The 22291-nt window shown below is 40.4% G+C and overlaps 1 long non-coding RNA gene across 1 annotated transcript in view; it reads right to left on the bottom strand.

The window, feature by feature from the left end:
• LOC148149668 (uncharacterized) overlaps positions 1 to 22291 on the bottom strand; it is a 162009-nt gene that overhangs the window by 62739 nt on the left and 76979 nt on the right. Inside the window, exon 2 of the long non-coding RNA XR_015757551.1 lies at positions 132 to 243. This is a non-coding gene — a long non-coding RNA (uncharacterized LOC148149668). The remainder of the gene's footprint in view (positions 1 to 131; positions 244 to 22291) is intronic.

Here is a 22291-nt window from a genome sequence, read left to right as displayed (position 1 = left end):
ACCACTGTGCAGTTTGCAGACAATAAATTGAGAATTTCTTGTTAATGAAAAATCCTGATTAACATTTTGACCTGAATGAGGCACTTGGGTAAAACGGGGCATTCTGGTAGTTTAATTAAATTTACACGTACCTGACGAGTGCAGGAATAGGAGACGTGTTTTCGAACGCAATACCTCAATGCATTGTGCTCGACTCATTCCTTTTCTTGAGACCAGAAATCAACCCTCCAAATGAATCTGCACCTTTGGAAGGAGAAACAATTGGAAATGATAAAACAAAGAGAATATCAACAAGCTCCCAATGCAAGCTAATACTCAATATACTGTATAAGCAAGCACGTTTCTGAAAACACTAATTCTGTACACATCTGGTGACAACAACTATTGTTAGGGAAGAAATAAAAACATGCATTTTTAATTTTCATAAGCCATTCATCAAATAAAACACAGCACGGAGATGCTATAATTAAATGAAACATGAACACAGTTTTCACAAAGATCTAGCAATATTGAATTTATTAATGCTGAGTATGCACTCCCCAAACCGCAAAAAATGTATTTCTTTCTGTCAGATTGTTTTTGTTGTAACTGTTCAAAGTAATCGTTATCCTTCCATTGCAATGCTTTGTAACAAAGAGAAATGAGAACATTTTGCCGGATGCTGCAACTCCTCCAGGAAAGCACTCAAGGAAATTGGAACAGGATTCTCTAATTCAACAACGAAACACATTGTAAACATGAACATCTTTGCATTGTGATAGGAGTATCGCAATAGACTCATCTGGAATTCTCTCTGCTGCAATACTGAGTGCATTGCTTTATTTTGATGCTAATGTTACTGTTTCCAAGATGACATTGCAAACATAAAATGTCTTCTTATTTAGCTCTCTGTTTGTAGGTCGGTCTGACGCACATCAGCACCACCTCCACCCTACGTAGGGTAAGGAAGAAGTTCCCAAACTCACCAAAGCCAGAATGGCAGTTGATCCCCATGCTATTGGCACCAATCTGATCCATACTGGCTGTCTAGTCAACTAACTCCCCCAAGGAGTCAAAGTTGCAATAGCAACATACACATTTATTTGTGTGTCACAGTCTCAAGACTCATTGTAGAGGCTTGAATTTTTCTTCTATCACATGACTAACCAGGAATCTATCTTACTGTCTGCCGTTGGTCTGTGTTGGAAGGGTTTGCAATACTCAATATATTTGGCATGTTATAAACACACCTTCCTTCAACATCAAGTCCTGAAGAGGGACTTGAACCAAATAGATTCTGGTTCAGAGACCAAGATATTCCCAGAGCCCACAGGAGTTTCTTAAGCCTGAACAGAGGGAACTTGCATTTGTCTCATTCCTGTCACAATCTCAAAAATGCCAAAACCCATTACGTACCTACAAAGTTTATTCACTCTAGTAAAATGATAATAAGCTCTGTATGCACAATCCAAGCCAGAACTCCAGTGAAGTACTGAGACAGCATTGGACTGTTGGCATTTCCATCTTTCAGATGCTTTGTGAAATTCAATTACAGGTTCAGTTAGCGGTCACCCAGCAGATTCCAAGGAGTTCTCCTCGATTCCAGGCCAATTTTCTTTTAATTACCAGCAGGAAAAATACAATATCTTGCTATTGTTGATAGAGAATGCTACTGAAACAGAATGATTGTTGTGTTCATCTGCATAGTATTGAGTGCACTAAAGGTAGTTCATTACATGGTGTATTCGATCTGTTTATAAGGTGGATTAGCTATCTTTTTTCTTCAGTAATTTTTTATTTAGATGCATTTGTATGGCACTTGCTCTCCTGTGGCATCATGAGATCCAACTTAGACTGATGCATAAAACATCCACAAACTTCTATTTCCTCGACCACTGATGCTCAGTAGCAGCAGTGCATGCAAGATGGAATGCAGAACTTCATCAAGGTTCACCTAAACAACAAATCCATAACCATATCCATCCAAAAGGACAAGGGCAGCAGATACATTGGAACACCACCACCTGCAAGTTCCCCTCCAAGCCGCTCACTATCCTGACTTAGAAATATATTGCCACTTTTTCAGTGTCATTTGGTCAAAATCCTGGAATGCCCTTCCTAACCGCTTTGTGGGCCTATCCACAGCACATGGACACCAGCAGTTCAAGCAAGCAGCTCACCATTGCTTCCTGAAGGAGAACATGAGTAGGCAATAAATGCTTGCCCAGCCAGAGATGCTCACATCCCATGAGTGAATTAAATCAAAATAAATATGGATGTGTGTTGGATATTTCTTTCATGACTCAAAGTGTTTCATCCAACTGACCCGAGCCACAAATTCAAAAACATAAAGTGGATCAGAGAGGAATGACAAGAGGTAAGTAGGCAAAGAAATTCTCTTAAAATAATTAAGTCTGTGGAACAATGCAAGAGAATAAAAGAATAGACTTTATGGGCTTTCTCTCAGCTGTTTAAATTTTATAAATGGAATACCCCGCCCTCACCTGGATAAGTGCTGCTCCAACAACACTCAAGGAGCTTGACACCATCCAGGTTAAAACAATCCACTTTAATGAAACCAAATCCACAACCATTAATCCCTCTATCCCTGGTGCTCAGTAGCAGCTGTGTGTACTATCTACATGATGGACTGCAGAATTTCACCAAGGCTCATTCGACACAGGATATAGGCACCACTGACTGGCCAACAATTATTGGCCATCCCTAGTTGGTGTGGATAGACCCACAATGCCACTGGGGGGACAGCTCCTTGGATGCTGCCTGAACTGCTGTGCTCTTCCAGCACCACTAATCCAGAATCTGGTTTCCAGCATCTGCAGTCATTGTTTTTACCCGGACAGCTTTAGGATGTTGATTCAACAGCACTAAAGAAACTACGATATATTTCCAAGTCAGGATGAGAGAGGATAAGACCATAAGACATAGAAGCAGAACATAAGTCATCCAACCCATCCAGTCTGCTCTGCCACTCAATCATGGTTGATAGGTTTCTCAACATCACTGTCCCATTTTCTCCCCGGAATCCTTGATCCCCTAGACAACCAAGAACCTGTCTTTCTCCATCTTAAATATACTCAATGACCTTCCCTCCACAGCCTTCTATAGTATAGAAGTGTATTCCAAAGATTCACCACTCCTTGGCTGAAGAGGTTTCTCCTTACCTCTGTTGTAAAATCTCTTATCTTTACCCCAAGGCCGTGTCCTCAGGTACTCGTCTCTCCTACCAATGGAAACATTTTCCCGACATCCACTCTATCCAGGCCAATCAGTATTCTGTAAGTTCTGATTAGATCCCTCCCTTATCCTTCTAAACTCCATCAAATATAGTCCCAGAGTCCTCAAACTTTCCTCATATGTTAAGCTTTTCATTCCTGGGACCATTCTCGTGAACCTCCTCTGAACCCACTCCAGGGCCAGCACATCCTTCCTGAGATATGGGACCCCAAACTGCACACAATACTCCAAATGTGGTCTGACCAGAGCCTTATAGAGTCTCAGAAGTACATCCCTAATTTTATATTCAAGTCCTTTCAAATAAATGCTAACATTGCATCTGCCTTCCTAACTACTGACTTGAGTTTACCTTGAGAGGATCCTGGACTAGAACTCCCAAGTCTCTTTGCGTTTCAGACTTCCAAATTTTCTCGCCATTTAGAAAATAGTCTATACCTCTATTCTTCCTACCTTTCCCACGTTTTAGCCTAGCTCAGAGTTCGACATGAATCTATGTGGTTTTTGAGCAAAGTGCAATGTAACTTTGTACCAAAAAAATTCACCACACACAATATATATGTGTGCATGTGGGTCTTTGTCTGTCTGTGTGTGTGTCTGTCTGGGGTGGGGGTTGTGAGTGTGAGAAAGTGTGTGTGTATGTGTGTGTGTTTGTGTAGTGAGTGCAGAGTGTCTTAAGTCTGTGAGGGGGTGTATATGTGGGAGTCTGTGTGTTTATAAGGGTGTGTGTGGGTGTCTGTGTGCGCGTCTGTGTGTATCTGTGTCCGTGTGCATGTAAGAGTGTGTGTGTGTGTGTAGGAATATCTGTGTGTGTGTGTGTAGTGTAATGGTGATCACCTGTAATGTGACATGAACCCAAGGTCCCGGTTGAGGCCCTCCCAATGGGTACCGAACTTAGCTATCAGCCTCTGCTTGGCCACTTTCCTCTGCTGCCTGTCCTGAAGTCCACCTTGGAGGATGGTCACCCGAAGGTCCGAGGCTGAATTTCCTGGACCACTGAAGTGTTCCCCAACTGGGAGGGAACCCTCCTGTCTGTTGATTGTTGTGCGGTGCCCATTCATCCGTTGTCGTAGCCTTTGCTCAGTTTCCCCAATGTACCATGCCTCTGGGCATCCCTGCCTGCAACGTATAAGATAGACAATGTTGGCTGAGTCGCATGAGTACCTGCCATGTACACGGTGGGAGGTGTTCCCATGCGTAATAGTGGTATCTATGTCCACAATCTGAAACGTTTTGCAGCGTCCACCGTGACAGGGTTGTATGGAGTTGTCCTGAGAGCCGGGCAGTTTGCTACGAACAATGATCTGTTTGAGGTTTGGCGGTTGTTTAAAGGCAAGTAGTGGAGGTGTGGGGAAGGTCTTGGTGAGGTGCTCATCTCCATTGATAATGTGTTGCAGGTCACGAAGAACATGGCGTAATTTTTCAGCCCCTGGGAAGTACTGAACAACGAAGGGTACCCTGTCAATTGCAGCCCGTGTCTGTCTCCTGAAGAGGTCATTACATCTCCGAAACATTGTCAGTACTAGTTGTCAGGAATGTTTTCCGGGCCCATTACCTTTGCAGCATCCAGTGACTTCACTGTTTTGTGATATCATATGAAGCTCTGCAGACCTGCCATGACCAGTCATGAATGGTGGTGGACAATTAAACAACCCACTGGAGGAGGCTGTCCCAAAAATATCCCCAATCCTCAATGATGGCAGATCAAAGGATAAGGCAATTGCAACAATCTTCAACCAGAAGCGCTGAATGGATGATCCATCTTGATCTCTTCCAGAAACCCCCAATACCATAGACGCCAGCTCACTGTATCAAGAAAAGCAATGACCCTAATAGCAACACCTTGCGAACTCCACTGTACAGCTTCCTTAAGTCCAAAACACTACCATTCACTGCTAAGTTTCATTTTGTGAACCTCGGCCAATTTTGTACCCATGTTGCCATTGTCCCATTTATTCCATTGCCTTTAACTGCACACGTCAATTATTTAGTAAGTGCATTTTTGCAAAAGAGAACTTTGAGAGAACATCTGAAAAAGGTATTCAAAAGCTTGAGGAGCCTGAACATAATAGTTTGGGAGAAACATTTCCCGTTTAGAAGTCTCAGGACATCATATCAATCATATTACTTTCATCACCTCTTTGTAACATTAAAATATTCAAATTTGTTAAAAATAATTTGCTTTTAACAAATCCATGCTGGAGAACATCATTTCAGAATAAGGAGCTGCACTTTCAAGACAGAGATGTGGAGGAATTTCTTCTGTCAGAAAGTTATAAATCTGTGCAATTCTTTACTGCAAAGGGCTGTTAAGGCTGGGGCATTAAGTATATTCAAGATTGAGATAGATTTTTAATCAGTAAGGGAATCAAAGGTTACAGGGAAAAGGCAGGAATTTGGAACTGAAACTTATTGGATCAGTGATAAAGCAGATACGTCGGCTTCTATATCTTATGGCATTATGGTCTGTCCTTAATTAATCCTCAATTATTTAAGTAGCTATTAGTCGTGTTTTGGGTTATAGGTTCAGAAAGCTTGCTAACAAACAAGGGTAAACTGACTGGCCTGTAAGTGCAATTCCGAAGTTCTTTGTCGTCAACCTTGTACCTGAAAGTATTGAACAATAACAATCAATATCACCAGGATTTCCAACCTTATTTTCCACAACTTCTTTAGATGCATCCCATTGGGTCCTGGTGACCTATCAACTTTGGGTAAGTCAACCTTTCTAATGCCTCCACTTTACCAATCTTTAACACTTTCAGTATTGTAACTACCTTCTCTTTACCATGACTTCAGGAGCATCTTCCTCCTGGGTAAGGACAGATGCAAGATATTTATTTAATGCTTCATCACAACTTTAGCTTCATGATCTAAATATGAGCTTTTATAATTTGACACTGAAAACTGGGAAAAATTGAACAGTTGATATAGTTGTTCAATTGAAGAAGGGCTTATGCCCGAAACGTCGATTCTCCTGCTCCTTGGATGCTGCCTCACCCGCTGCGCTTTTCCAGCAACACATTTTTCAGCACTAAAAACATATAAGCAATGCCATGTTACAGTCAACTTAGTAACCTGATTGCTAAGAAAATGACTTTGCATGCTTGTTGTGCATAGATATACAAGATAAATTGTTATTATAGATCATGTTTAACTTGACCATAACAATGAAAATCTTTTGAGGACTTGTAAAAAATAATGAAAATAAAGATTGAGGAAGTAACCAAGTAAGGAACGTTTGCACAGTATGGCTGCCTTTTACTTAGAAACAATGTTGAAGAGAAATACTGTTTCACAAAGGGATTAGATTTAGATTTAAATTTTATTGTTACGTGTACTCGAATACAGAAGTAAAAGAATACAGTGAAAAATGTTTAATGTTACCATACTCACCGCCATCTTAGGTACAAAGGCACCTAGGTACAAAAACCTCAGGCACAAAGAAACAAAGTTAAAAGTTTAAGCATTACAGACCTTCATAGTATAAGTAGAAAAATAAAGAGCTAAAGTAATAGGGACATTACAGGGACATTTATAAGACTGACTGGTTCTGTGATAAACATTACATTTGTCTGCACTCCCTTTCTTATTTCTCAATTCCTCCAACCATCATCCTGTCTTTCAGAATAATTTCAGTCAACATACTGTTCCCAAAAGCTCAGTTTTTGATTGGTGCAAGGAGACTGCTCAATTATTTGAGCCTCACATTAACATTTACAAATTATATCAAAGTGTTGCCTCATGAAGTTATGCACAAAAGTGACAGGACTGAATGGAAGTCATTGTGACAAATGGAGGCTTGAGGACCTAGGTAAACTCACAGCAGATAGTCTTTTAGCTTCAGCATGGGAACTCATGCCTCAAACTATCCAACAACTAATCATGCACATTAGACACACTCAGACCGACTTTCTGCTGAGGGTGTTGTCATTGAGTTAAGTGTAAATTTGCACCCAAGCACAGCGTTATTTTACCTGACATGCAGAAAGGCGTGAGGAAGAAAGTTTTAACAAGTAAAGATAAGTCTATATTAAGCTTAAACATTTAACTTGTAAGCCTTGCACATTAAATACAGCAAGCCAGAAATTAGACCAGAAACATTCAAAAAAACCTGGGTGCAAATATGTTACACAGTTAGTTATGTTACTGCTGGGGTTCTGTCACTATTTCTACACTCACAAGGGGATGTGAAGGCCGAGTGGTATTACCACTGGGCTGTTAATCCAGAAACCCAAGTAATGTTCTGGAGACCTGGGTTTGAATCCTGCCATGGCAACTGCGGGAATTTGAATTCAATAAAATTCTGGAATTAAGAGTCCAGTGATGACCATGAAACCATTGTCGATTGTCAGAAAAACCCATCTGGATCACTAATGCCTTTTATGGAAGGAAAATTGCCGTCCTTATCTGGTCTAGCCTAAATGTAACTCCAGAACCCTCAGCAACATGGTTGACTCTTAACTGCCCTCTGGGCAATGGGGGATGGGCATTAAATGCTGGCAAAGCCAGCAACACCCACATCCCAGAAAAAAGTATCTCTAAACTATGCTCTGCTAATTTTAACTAAGAAGCTGTATGTATGAAATTCCTGCAAACTTTGAATAGTGAGAGTTTAAGTCTAAAACTTTCGATAATGAAGTTGATATTTTCCTTGTATTTCATTGTAATTGTTATTAAAAGAAACAGTCCCATTGCGATGTACATTTTTCTTATTTCTTTGAATGACATGTTAACCTAAAATTCAAAATTACTAACTTGTTTATAGAATTACTTGCTCCTTTTATTCATTTGGTACTGACGGTTTCCATCTGACACATTCACCCTCTACTTTCTCCACTCAAGGTGATTCTGAAGGCATCAGTAAATGTTTCACATTTTCCTGCCTATTAATGGCGTGAGCAGTCACCAAAGAAGTTACAATGCCTCCAATAGAGGTAATTATTTACTGAAGACAGTCATATTTATATTAATGCATGATAGACTCTTGCCTGATGAAGACATTAACTGTCAAAAGCAATTATTAAAACTGTACCACAAAGCAAAAGCAGTAGCTTTTAAGCATCTGATATATTTGACTGAGTTAGAGCACTGGCATACAATTTAGAACAAATGCATTCAAGTTGGGTGACAAACTATCACTAATCCATCAAGATAACAACAATCATTGCATTTCAAAGGAGCTACTAAATGCCTGGAATTATGGCATGATGGGAACTTTTGGGTGGTGCAGGTGTTGATCAATTGACTTTAGTTTTCTAAGTTACTGAATCAACAATAATTGACGTTGTGACTTTGTTAGCAGCCTTGTTTACGTATTTCTACTCAATTTAGAATGAACAATGAATTCTCCATCAGTGGTGTGAGCCTATTAACGATTCCCCTTTTCCCACATTGAATCTCCATTACCAGTTCAAGTTTGATTCATAAAATCCTTGCTTTCATAACCTTCAAAAAAATGACCTCTTCAACATGCTTAATATCCTAGAAAACAAAAAAGCCCTTAAATCCAACTTATCATTTTTGAAAATAATCAATGATTATTTAATGGTGTTGTAACACTTAATGGTGTTGTACAAAGGTAATATAACCTAATTTTGAACTAAACAAGACTAACATATTAACTATCAAGACCTGTGAGTAGTGTTTCTGTCAAACTTTGTATTTGCTGTTTACCTTTAATGCACCTGATCTGGTCTGGAAGCACTTAGTAATTCTATTTAGATGTGAAATAGTAAAGTGCTACCTTGGGCAAATTTCAAATTCCCATAAAGGACGGATAAAGCAATCACCTGTATCCAGAGAAAATGTGATCTCAACAATGAATTAAAGATTCACAAGCTGATGAAAGTGTGTATAAACTGCAACAAAAATGATTCTGACAGGCCCAAAATATGAAGAATAGACTTTTTCTGCCTGTACCAGTCAGTACTCTCATTCATAGATATTTATGCAAAGCGATGCTGAAGCTGTCACTGGGTAATATTTACAGGGATGATAAATGGTGTTTATTTTCTTATGATAGGAAGAAACTGCCTGCTTGACAACAAATGTAATAAAAAAACTGATCAAGCCTATGAAATGATTAAATTACTGGCACTTGATTACATTAATGTCCCTCCTCAGCCCTGTCAGGAATCTGATCTGAGTTTCCAATGACAGCTGGCTTGCATATATCCACCTTCAAAGTTTAACATGTCCTTGTTTGCACAATCATGTGGATTTTGATGGAAGTTTTGATTTTGCCAAACCTGCTGCTCGACCAACCTTGGCAGTGTTTGAACGGGGTACGATAAGTGACTGAAGAGAAGCACACTGTGTGCCCCATTTGGCAGTCTCTGGTTGTATATTCACTAGAAGGATACTACTGTCCTTTAGAGGATAGAGGAGACCAACACTGACAAAACATTGCTGGGAAAGATTACGGAAGTTTTAATTCTATTGTTTTCTTTTTCCGGGTGATCTCTTTATGCTTGCAATAAGGGCCCACAAAGTAGATGTGCTACAAAAAAATGTTAACAATCAGGTTACATACTATCAGCACCAGTTGGTAATGAGGAAGGTGAGAGTTGAAAGGAAAATCACCTTAGGACTTGTAGATGTGTGGATAAATAGGACGCTTTGTGGTGAAAGTTATAACTTAGTCCAAAAGAAAATTGCAAATGTTACTGGATTAAGAAATGTTTCATAAAATAATGAAAAAAGCAAATTGATGGACTTGATACTCTAAAAGGCAGATTATGGTGTATGCATATTAGTGTGTAGGGTGAGCATGTTAGAGCGAAAGCATTTTCCTATGGCTAAAAGTTTGTGCCCCTGAAAATCTATTGTAGATAATGTCATTGGGGTTTGACTAACAGAACATAAGAATTGCAAGATGAAAACAGACCAAAGATCATCAGATGCTCATTTTGCAATCCCGATAGTCAAATGATATGGTGATAATTGAGCAGCTGAATAAAACATGTCATCAATCTCCATCAACAGTGGGCGGCACGGTGGCACAGTGGTGTGGGCGGCACGGTGGCACAATGGTGTGGGCAGCATGGTGGCACAGTGTTGTGGGCAGCACAGTGGCACAGTGGTGTGGGCAGCACGGTGGCACAGTGGTTAGCACTGCTGCCTCACAGCGCCTGAGACCCGGGTTCAATTCCCGCCTCAGACGACTGACTGTGTGGAGTTTGCACGTTCTCCCCGTGTCTGCGTGGGTTTCCTTCGGGTGCACCGGTTTCCTCCCACAATCCAAAGATGTGCAGGTCAGGTGAATTGGCCATGCTAAATTGCCCGTAGTGTTAGGTAATGGGTAAATGTAGGGGTATGGGTGGGTTGCACTTCGGCGGGTCGGTGTGGACTTGTTGGGCCGAAGGGCCTGTTTCCACACTGTAATGTAATCTAATCTAAACACTCTATAGCAGACCCAACTACGGCTGGAGGGAAGTTGGTGGGGAGCTTTGGGAACTATATCTCTAAAATAAATTGTTTCTCTTGTTCTTAAGCCTTACTTTATATCAAAAATGTCTTTATCTGTTGAGTGGGCTGAAACCACTCAATTTTATGGCGTTGACAGCAATTTTTAAGATGGTGAATATTTTTGTAACTGCATCTTGCAAATTACAAAGACATCAGAAAGAGTACGAGCTGTCTGGACCAACAGAGGCAATCAATTTCATTCTGTATCAATGGCCCATCTCCTGAATTCGCAGGCATCAAGACCTGTTAGGTGGGTGTGGGCCAAGCTGTTAGGTATAATCAAAAACATAAATTGCCCGACAAACTCAGCAGGTCTGGCAGAATCTGTGGAGAAAAAGCAGAATTAACGTTTCAGGTCCAGTGACACTTCTTCAGAAAGCTCAGGGTCATTTTTACAGACAGAACTTAGATGTTCTGCAAAGTGGTGTGTATCTAGTTTTTAGTACAACAAATACAATTTCCTTTCTTTTGAAAATTTATAAGAAACCCTGTCAATGCTGGTATTTTACAATCACAGCACTTAAACAGTTAAACATGCACAAAATTTACAATCAAATTATTTTGAAACATTTGTTACTTTCAATCTAGAGGCTAGCTGTTCTACCACTTCTCTCCTGATCGTAATACAGCTAAGAGCACTTAATCAAGTCATGGCTATCTGCTGAGGGTCTCCAAATATTTGGGTAGATATAGACTTTCCACCCAACTTCAGCAAAGTTATTGGTGTAAGAAGAGCAGGGCTACAGGGGGGACTCCAGACCTCAGACTTCCTACGTCCCAGGGTTTTACTGAGTCCTTGATGTAGGATAAATGAAATTGCCTATGCTGATGACATATTAAAAGTCTCGACTTCCAATGTCAAGGCAATTAAGAAGAAGGAGTTTTACAATAAAGCCTTTTAAATAGGATGTTATTGGGGGTAAAATTGCATTGCTGCTGAGCCTAATTGCACCCCTAACCTAGACATCAATGTTGGACTTTTGAAACTTCCTTGGAATGATGGGTACTTGAGATGTACCTAGAGTGGCATGGGTGCCTGCTATTTGAAGGCTGACTGGAGAGCTTCCATTCTACACCAACCACCTCTCTCCACCTCTGTCTCAATCACAAACCCCAAATGGGTTCAGCAGCAAAGATGAGTGTCAACCTTGGCATAAGTTCCTTGTGAAATTTTAAAAATATTAGACTCTGTTGCACAAAAAGGACAAGCAACCACTCCATGAGTAGAGATTCCTTGGTCCTCTGACACAAAGATAACTAAATTCATGAATCTTGCTCATGCGTTGTCTGGCTAATGCAACTAAAGATTAAACAAATGACTGACCTTGAATGTTTCTGCCTGGCCCTAGCATTGTGAGTTCCAACTCCAGCTGTAGGACAGCAAATATGGCAAGTTAGGGTAGGTTCAGTTACCATTGACTGTATTCTGAGTGCACTCTGAGTTGAATTGCTGGCGACCCTGTCAGTACCACCATCAAAGGGTATTGGAACTTGCCGAAGGATTAAAGGGGGAAGTGGGCAGAACAAGTAGCCATTTCCCTCAGCCTTAGAATTCCATGTGCACCCTCCACCACCTTGCACTACATCATGCCCCCACATCTGCCTTCTCACTCTGAGCCCTCTGGCACTGATGCTCTGCTAAGATGGGGATTCAAATTCCAATGCTTCAAGCCATTAAACACTACCTTACAGATATTTCACTGTGACATACCACTGTGTTTAAAATAAATGGGTTCCATTGGCTGAAAATGTGATTGAAGGTTTGAGATAATAGGTGACATGTTGCAGTTGACTGTGGCAGCCCTTGACAATTGAGGGAGGAGCAAATGAGACTAGGTTAATTTCGGATATCTGGTCAGCATGGACAAGTTGGACTGAAGGGTCTGTTTCCGTGCTGTACATCTCTGTGACTCTTTGATTCTCCACTCTGTGTGATTGTTCAATGGTCTTGCTACTTTTGTGGGCACTAGGGGAAGATGGATTGGGGTCGGTGGAGATGTATCCTGTTTGATTAACTCGTTGGTGCTGACTAAGCTCATACAAGGATGTTGGGCTCTTGATAAAGAATTTCGAGGATGCTTGGCATCTGCTGTAACTTTGTGCAGCACTTGACAGCAGCTCAAATAGAGGAAGGGACAACATCATTGGGGTGTGGATGAATAAATGCCAGATAATTCAGTTCTAATCCATTCACCTCTTCATAATAAAGGGAACTGATGTTATGTCTTGTTAATGTTGAACTTCTCCTCCAGCTGCTGAAAGGTCCTTCACTTCCAGATTGTTATGAAGGTGTGGGTGTACTGGATCTTTTCAGAAAAAGCTATCAGAACTACCTGACAGCACCAAGTTTTCTGAATGAGATACAATGTAACCTTTTGGTCCATCAGCTAGTGTAGCTGTTTGCCTGGAGACAAAAATATATTGAATTAGGCCAATCAGTTTAAATTATACCCAAAAAAGATCAAACACCAATCAAGTTTGAATTGAGTATATTGACAATATTAAAAGCCAATGACACAATCTGATGCTTTGGGGATATAAGACTGAGAAAAATTGAACAGTTGATAGAATTGTCAAAAGACCAACATGTAGGCTGCTAGTCAGAACTCTCTCAGAGGTACCTGTCTAGAGAAGGGGTTTGCACTGAGAAAAACATCAACACTGACCTGGAGAGCAAATCTACAGAGGAAGATATAAAGAGAAGATTCGATAGCTGGCTGGTTTGAAAATTGAATTTTCAGTAAATCTTATTTGGCAGTTTTACCAGACTAATATTATAGAAGGGAAAGTAAAAGATAGGTTAGAGGAAGGAGTTGTAAATAGTTGTTAGTTAATTATTCTCTGTTATACTTTAAGAAATAATGTTGTTAATTTTGACTTTAAATAGTTCTTGGCCTCTCAAATTTTCATAGATTACTGCATGGGATAAATCTTTTCTGTGTTGATGGTTTTAAATTAAGCAGGAAGATTTACCCCGTGACATAACACAGATTACAAAAAATACCTGACAAATTCTTGTTTCTAATTTGCTAATTGCCAGCTCAGTGGAACCTGAAAGAGCTTTGAAAGCAGGCGAAAGGCTAAAACTGCATATGTTCTGTGAATGTTAAAGCAGCTCCTTCCTCAGTCACAGAATGCAAACATTATATACTACTGTTAGTGAGACTTGGGAACGGGAAACTCAATTCATCCAGCCTACAATTGTGTTGATGTTGTAAAGTGCGATACAAGTGCAGTGGTTTAGTGCCAAGACCCATTGACAGTCCTAGAAGTGTTCACATTTGTAGTTGGCTCAAAACCATCCCAGTCATTGAGCTGCTGTCATGAGATAACAACCTTGGACATTTAGAGTGGAAAAGTGAATATCTTGTTACCAAATTGTGAGAAAAAGGCAAGTTCTCTTTCATCTGACAGTGCCTGTACCTTACTCAGCTGATGGGCAGCATAAGATTTTTGCAACTTCACAGTTAGATGAATGAGAGCAAGTAGGTGAATGAGGTTGGGAAAAAAAACAGGTGCAACATTAGAAATTTGTCCAAGGCCTCCATTGACCAAGATAACAGTGCCTGGAAATTACCTTGTGCAATATTAATGTACGTTCATACGGCATACCTCATTTAAACAGAGAATTTTCCATTTGTTTTAAATTAACTAAATTAAATTTTCTTAAATGTTATTTGTCCTCAAAACCACACATTGATAATTCTAGCGTTATGTTGCTGTTCCATACAGACCAATATGATCCTGAATCAATTCTTTATCCATGGTGTGTTTGTTGATATAATCGAGACTGGTGAAAAGATCTCAACTCCAATTTTGAGGGAGGGTGGGGAATCAGTCAAGATTCCTGGTTCAACGGGGGAAGGAGGAAATAAACAAAATAAAGAGGGGGAAGAATTACCGTCGCACAAATCTGAAAGGAAATCAACAGAGACATAAAAAAGGCGAACAGAAATTCAAAGAAAATCATTTTAAGAATAATAACCTGGTTTAAGCAGCTTGGTCACAAAATGGTTCTAAACAGAATCTTAACGAAGAAGTGAAAGGGAATTTCAGCATGAGAGAGAGAAGGGACTGAAAGTACAGTGCAAAAAGAGGGGAGGACATACAAAAGGCCTGAGACAAAGTGTTGGAGAGCTCAGGAGTTATGGGGCTGAAGGAGGCCACAGAGAGAACAAAGGTCATGAAGGGCTTTGAATGCATCTTGAGAATTTTACGTTTTAAGGCATTACAATCTGGAAACAATGCAAATTAATGAGTAAAAGGGCAATTGGTGAGGAGACTGGGCTTGGAGTATACACTATTGTGAGCAATGCCCACAGTTACTGCCTGGTTCTAAAATGATTTTCTTTAGATAGATATGCTATTACCAATCAGTCTTTATGCTTAGTCCGATGACATTCTGTTTCTAAGTGGTGAAGATGACCACAGTCCTGGCACATTCTTTGGTCTGCCCAAAACTTGTTAGTCTTCCAGAACAAGGAGTTGAGCTCGAGCGAGTGTGCAGACTGATATATTCCAAGGTCCAGGACTACATGCTGAGGGATGCATTAAATGTTGGGGCAGCTGTTGCGAAGGCACAATGGGGAAACTCCACTGGCTGAGGGCTTCCTACCAAAGTTAAGTGGGGGTCAATTCATTTATCAGACCCTCCTGGTGCCTCAAATACATGTAAATATTGCTTGGTTTAAGTAAGAGGTGCCTTTTGTTTGTTTTGATAGAGTCAAACTCCAATGTTTGTTCGTTTTCTTGATATGTTACCAAACTGCGTTTGTGACTATGTATATATATAAAGTTATTTTTTATGAATAAAGTATCGTTTGAAATTTTTAAAGAGTGACCACACAGTCCTGGCAGAGGACGCTTGTTCTTGAGTAATGCGAAAGGTAAATTACATTGTAAAAAGATAACAATTTTAAAGTTAGACTGGGGAGCTCCAATACACTAGTAGAAGGCATGAGTACGTCCTTAGGGATGCCAGGATAGCCTAAATTACTGGTTATTAATATTAGATTTAAGATTAACAGGTGAAAACAACTATAATGACAACTAGAACTGACTAGCTCCTCCAAGATGCAGTCATATACAAGTAAGTCAGTGGCAGACACAGGCTTCACAATTAACATTTTCAGGCCAACTGTCTTATACAACATTACTCCCTCCCGCTAACTTTCTTTCTCCCAAATGTACCCCACTATATAAAAATGTATGACAAGAATATATCATTTACAAGTATCCTTTCTCCCTGCTAAGTCTCTGATTTAATAAATTTAGACCTGTAAGTGATATCCTGCTTCAGGAAGAATGTTGAACATTGACATCTGGAACAACTGGTGGGTCTTTTATTTCAGCACCACCTTTTACTGTGAAGCTGTATAAATGTTGACATTGGATCACCATCATATTTAGAGAGTCTTTGAATTTTTTTTGGAATGTCCAATAGAAGATGAATGTTGAGGTGTGAGAAGTGATCTTCTCTTTTCAACTTTGTTGCAAATTAGATCTCAATGAGTATCTCCAAGCCTATCATGTCATCATCTTTTGGTTAAAGGGGGCTTTCCTCATTTTCTTGATGAATTCAAAATCTGAAGATATTGTGACAGGTGAAGGATAAGTCAAGAGATCTTCTAATCCTATGACATCAATGTGAAAGATTTATCAAACACAACGTAACTGATTCAATGGTACAAACATCTGCTTGAGTTCAGCGACCATTTCTATGAGGTTTGTAAAGTCTTTTCCTTGAAGTCATTTTATTCAATAGATGTCTACTGAGATGGTTGAATTTGTTTATCAAATTTCAAACTTTTTAGAGCAAAACACACTTTCTTGCTCTGAAGTGATGTTTGCTTCCATTGTAGGAGAGACTAGGATCTGAGGGCACAGCCTTTGAGTAAAGGGAAGAGCTTTTAGAACATAAATAAGGAGAAACTTCTTCACCCAGAGTGTGGTGAATCTATGGAATTCGCTGCCACAGAAGGCTGTGGAGGCCAGGTCATTGAAAACATTTAAGGAGGAGATAGATAGGTTCTTGATTGTAATGGGGATCTAAGGTTAAGGGGAGAAAGCAGAAGAATGGGATTGAGAAACCTATCAGCCATGATTGAAAGACAGAGCAGACTCGATGGGCTGAGTGACCTAATTTTTGCTCCAATGTCTTATGATCTTATGGTCTTGTTGATTAAGAAAGGCATACGCAGGTTCTCAGTGGTGGGCAGATTAGGAGAATCAACACTGGGAGATAGGATTACCAATTACATGGAAAGGCTTGGCTTAATCAGGAATAGTCAGCATGGTCTTACCACCTTTGAATTTTTGAGGAGGTAACAAGAAGAATTAAGGAGGATAGTGCAGTGAATGTTGTCTATATAAGTTTTAGAAAGGCATTTGACAAGGTCTCACATAGCAAACTGACCATAAATATCAAAACCCATAGGACACAGGGGAATGTAGAAAATTGGATCTAAAATTGATTAAGTGACAGGAAACAAAGGGTAATGGACAATGGACATTTTTACAAATGGAAAGCAGTTTACAATCGTGTTCACAGGGTTCAGTGTTGGGTTCCTGGTGGTATATTTTAATGATGTCAACTTCCATGTCAGAGGTATGGTTCAAACGTTTACAGATGACACAAGTTATTGTTCTGGACAAAATTGGCCAATTAGTTGAGAGTGCAGAGGATGGTTGTCGACAATATGAGTATATCACCAATTTGGTTAAGTGGGTGGCAAAGTGTCAAATAGAATTCAATTCAAATAAGTGCTAGGTTATTCATTTGAGAATGTCATACAAAGCAAATGAATACACAATAAACAGAGAGGATATTGAGAAGGGTACAGGAAGTAAGGGACTTTGGAGTACATGGTTACACTCCTCTGAAAGTGGTAGATGAGTAGATAATGTTTTCAAGAAGGCATGTGGGAAGCATCCTTCATTGGGTAAGATATTGATGATAACAGCGGGGATGTAATGCTGGAGCTGAGAAGACACTGCTTAGGTCACAGCTGGTGTTTAGTGAACATTTCTCCACTTTATAGGAAGGTTATAACTTATCGCATGACAATACAGAGGATATTTACAAGAATGTTTCCAGGTTTGGAAATTCCAGATATGATGAAGCTTTGGATAGGCTAGGGTTGTTTTCACGTGAACAGGAGAGGCTGGGGTGACTTGATTGAGGCGTACAAAGTAATAAGTGGCGTACAAGGAAGTCATGTTTCCACCAGCAGAGCGAGCAATAACCAGGGGGCACAGATTTAAGGCAGGATTAAATGGGACACAAAGAAATATTTTTTTACCCAGAGGGTGGAGGTTTTCTAGGATTCACTGCCCTGTTTGGTGATGGAGGCAGAAATCCACAAGGAATCTGGATCTATGCCTGAAGTAATATTTGGCGAAAGGCTACGGAACAGGCACTGGAAAGTGGAATTAGAGTAGGTGTCTGGTTTATTCAGCTGACATAGACATAGAAACATAGAAGACAAGAGCAGGAGTAGGCCATTCGGCCCCTCGAGCCTGGTTCGCTATTCATTATGATAATGACTATTCATCAAGCTCAATGCCCTAATCACACCCTCCCCTTGATCCCTTTAGCCCTAAGAGCTATATACACCTCCTGCTGGAAAACGCATAATGTTTTGGCCTCAACCACTTTTTGTAATAGTGAATTCCACAGGCTCACCACTCTCTGGGTGAAGTAATTTCTCCTCACCTCAATCTGAAAATGTTTGGCCTATATCTATAAGCTATGACTGATCTCCCCCACCATTGGAAATATCCTTCCTGCATCTAACCTGTCCTTTAGAATTTCATAGGTTTCTATAAGACATCCCCTCATTCTTCTAAACCTCAGTGAATATAATCCGAAACAATTTAATCTCTCCTAATACATCAGTCCTGCCACCCCAAAAACCAATGTGGTAAATCTTCGCTGCACTTACTTCATAGCAAGAACATCTATCCTCAAATAAGGAGACCAAGCTGAACACAGTACACCGAATGTGGCATCACCAATGTCCTGCATTATTGCAGCAAGACATCCTTGTTCCTGTACTCAAATCCTCTTGCTATGAAGGCCATCATACAGTTTGCTCTCTTTACTGCTTACTGCATGTTTACATTCAGTGACTGGTGCGTGAGAAGACCCAGTTCTCATTGAACATTCCCCTCTCTCAATTTACAGTCATTCAAACCAGAATCTTCAATGATGGACTGAAAGGCCTCTTTCAAAGCCATATAGAGGCTGACCAGCTCTGTTCCTCTTTTCAAAAGTTGCTGAAGTTGTAAAGAGGCAGCCCACTTTTGCTAGAAATCTTTCATCTCTTGGCTGTGGATTCTTGCACTGCTGATGATTTCTTCAATCTGGAAACAGTTCATGTTACATGGCTACACGATGTAAGATAGTTAGATGAAATCCCCATGGCTGCCACCATTTTGTGAGAAATGCCCACAAATAGCACCTGGTTCTGAAACGATCTTCTGCCACCATACCATCTTCTTTGGTATTGGTCTAGAAATGTCCTAATACTAAGTTGTGAAAGATGACCAGAAAAAGTCTTATCAAAAGAGTTTTGTTCTTGACTAACAAGATACATGATAATAAGATAGCAAGTTACATCAGAGGAAAACTAGATAACTGCATTACAATGATAGAGGATTAAGAGATACTCTTTTCTTGAGTTGGTGCCTATTATGCTAAATAAATGCAAAATATGGTGGATGTTGAAAATCTGAATTAAAGCAGAAAATACTGGAGCAATTCAAGAGGTCTGGCAGCATCTGAGGAGAGAGAAACTTAAGTAGAAGTAGAAGTTCTGAAATAGGTCATAATGTTAAATTTCTTTCCCCCTCCCCTAATGCTGTCAGACCCAACATTTCTCTAGCATTTCTAGTTTTATTTTATCAATTTTTTATTCATTCACAGGATGAGAGCATCACTTGCAAGACCAACATTTATTACCCATCCCAGAGGGTAGTTAAGAGTTAACAACATTGCTGTGGGTCTGGAGTCACATGTAGACCAGATAAGGATGGCAGTTTCCTTCCTGAAAGGACATGACTGAACCAGATGGGCGTTTCCCCCTGACAATTGGATTATTAATTCCATAATCTTTTGTTCAAATGAATTCAAATTCCACCAGCTGCTATGACAGGATTTGAACCCAGGTCCCCAGGCATTGCCTGGGTTTCTGGGATCCAGTGATAATACCACTAGACCATTGCCTCCTTCAAGGCAAGAACCTCTTCTCATTCGATTAACAGGTTGTTCTGTCACACTTGGCCAACCAAGCCCCTCTGTAGACTGCCATCAGGAAAGAGGATGGCAGCAGTATATGCTGCTCACAAGGAAGAGCTGTGGCTCTGCTTCATCTACAACAATAGCAGGGTGGAAGCTTGATAGGAAGTATTCAAGCACAGAGTTGGGTGAAATACAGACATAGATTTAAGAGGTGAATACATGTTTCAAACAGAGACTTTCAAGAGGAAAGAAGAATTAAAATGCAGTGGTAGGTTGCAAGGTTGGAGGGCCAATTAAATCCCGTCATTGCCTTTATACAAAGCATTTCAAGATGCTGTTTAAAACAAGCAGGATTGTTTTTTTATAAATATTCATTCATGGATGCGGATATCATTAGCGAGGCCAGCATTTGTTGACCATCCTAACTGTTCAGATGGCAGTTAACGGTCCACCAGATTGGTGAGGGTCTGGAGACATATGTAGGCCAAACCAGATAAAGATGGCAGATTTATTTCAAAAAGGAGCATTACCAAACAGGATGGGTTTTTAATAACAATTGACAATGATTATCATTAAGCTAGCTTATTATTCCAGGCATTTTTTTAAAAATTGAAATCCAAATAACCCAATTGCTATGGTAGGTCTTAAACACTTTAGGGTAGCACAGTGGCTCAGTGGTTAGCACTGCTGCATCTCAATGCCAGGGACCTGGGTTTGATTCTAGCCTCCGGTGATTCTGTGTGTAGTTTGCACGTTCTCCCAGTGTCTGGCTGAGTTTCCTCCAGGTCCTTCGATTTCCTCCCACAGTGCAAAGATGTGCAGGCTAGGTGGGTTAGCCATGGTAGTTACAGAGATAGGGTAATGGGCTGGGTCCGGGTGGGATACTCTTCAGAGGGTTAGTGCAGATCCAATGGACCAAGTGTCCTCTTCCCACACAATATTCTATGTTTCTTTATCCCCAGAACATTAGGGCGGCATGGTGGCACAGTGGTTAGCACTGCTGCCTCACAGCGCCAGAGACCCGGGTTCAATTCCTGCCTCAGGCGACTGACTGGGTGGAGTTTGCACATTCTCCCCGTGTCTGCGTGGGTTTCCTCCGGGTGCTCCGGTTTCCTCCCACAGTCCAAAGATGTGCAGGTCAGGTGAATTGGCCATGCTAAATTCCCCGTAGTGTTAGGTAAGGGGTAAACGTAGGGATATGGGTGGGTTGCGCTTCGGCGGGTCGGTGTGGACTTGTTGGGCCGAAAGGCCTGTTTCCACACTGTAATGTAATGTAAAAAAATGTAATGTAAAATGTAATTAGAGTGGGGATCTGCATTGATAGCCCAGAGACATCGCCACTCCACCATTACTTTCTCATATGTGAGGCTCAAATATGGCTAGACACATTATCCAAGTATCTGGAAACCTTGTATAGCTTTGAGGTATAAAAATTCATCCTAATAACAGTGAAAGGATTTCACTCCTTAGCATCAAGAATGTCACCGAGAAGCTACAGGATGTTCTTTCCGGAGAGGGTGAAGATCCAGAAGCTGTGGTCCACATTGACACCAATGGAATAGGTAGAGAAAAGGATGAGAGCTTGGGAGTGGAAGTTAGGAATCTGGGAATGCACTGAAAAATGGGACTTCTAAAGCAGTCATGTCAGGATTGCTCCTTAAACCACATGCTGGTGGAAGATTGAGTGAATGAACATATGGCTGGAAGAAATATGTAGGATGGAGGTCTTTGAAATCCCTAGGGCACTGGGACAGTTCTGATGGAATATAGTGTGAGAAAATGTGAAGTTGTTTACTTTGGCAGGAAGAATGAGAAAGCAGAGTATTACTTAAATGGAAAACAACTGTGCAACTCCGAGCTGCAGAGGATGTAGAAATCTATGATTCTATAACTCCAAAAATCAAAGATAAGGTATAAGTCACAAAATGTTAGCACACAGGTACAGAACAGAATTAAGGGATACTATTCTTTATTGCAAAAGGAATTGAACATAAAAGTAAGGATGTTATGTAGCAGTTATAGAAGGCACTGTTGAGATGACTACTCGAGTACTGAGTACAGTTTGGTCTCCTTAATTAAGGAAGGATGGAAATATATTGGGAATAGTCCAGGAGAGGCTTAATAAATTTCTGTGTGGAATGAGTGAGTTGTCTCCTGAGCATTGGTTGAACAAGATGGGCTTGTTACCACTGAAGTTTAGAACTGTGAGGAGGGGTGTTTGATGATCCTGAATGATCTTGGCAAGTTGGGTGTAGGAAGGGTTTTTCCCTCAGTGGGTGAGTCCAGAAACAAGGAGCACTATTTTCAAATTAGGGATCACCTTTTCAGGTCAGAGCTGAGGAAGAATTT

Source organism: Chiloscyllium plagiosum, unplaced genomic scaffold, assembly GCF_037043375.1.
Source record: "Chiloscyllium plagiosum isolate Xiang-an unplaced genomic scaffold, Cpla_swu_hap1 HiC_scaffold_7, whole genome shotgun sequence".
NCBI classification, from domain to species: domain Eukaryota; kingdom Metazoa; phylum Chordata; class Chondrichthyes; order Orectolobiformes; family Hemiscylliidae; genus Chiloscyllium; species Chiloscyllium plagiosum.
The sequence above is the reverse complement of the archived record's forward strand: the minus strand, read 5'-3'. Positions and strand labels throughout refer to the sequence as shown.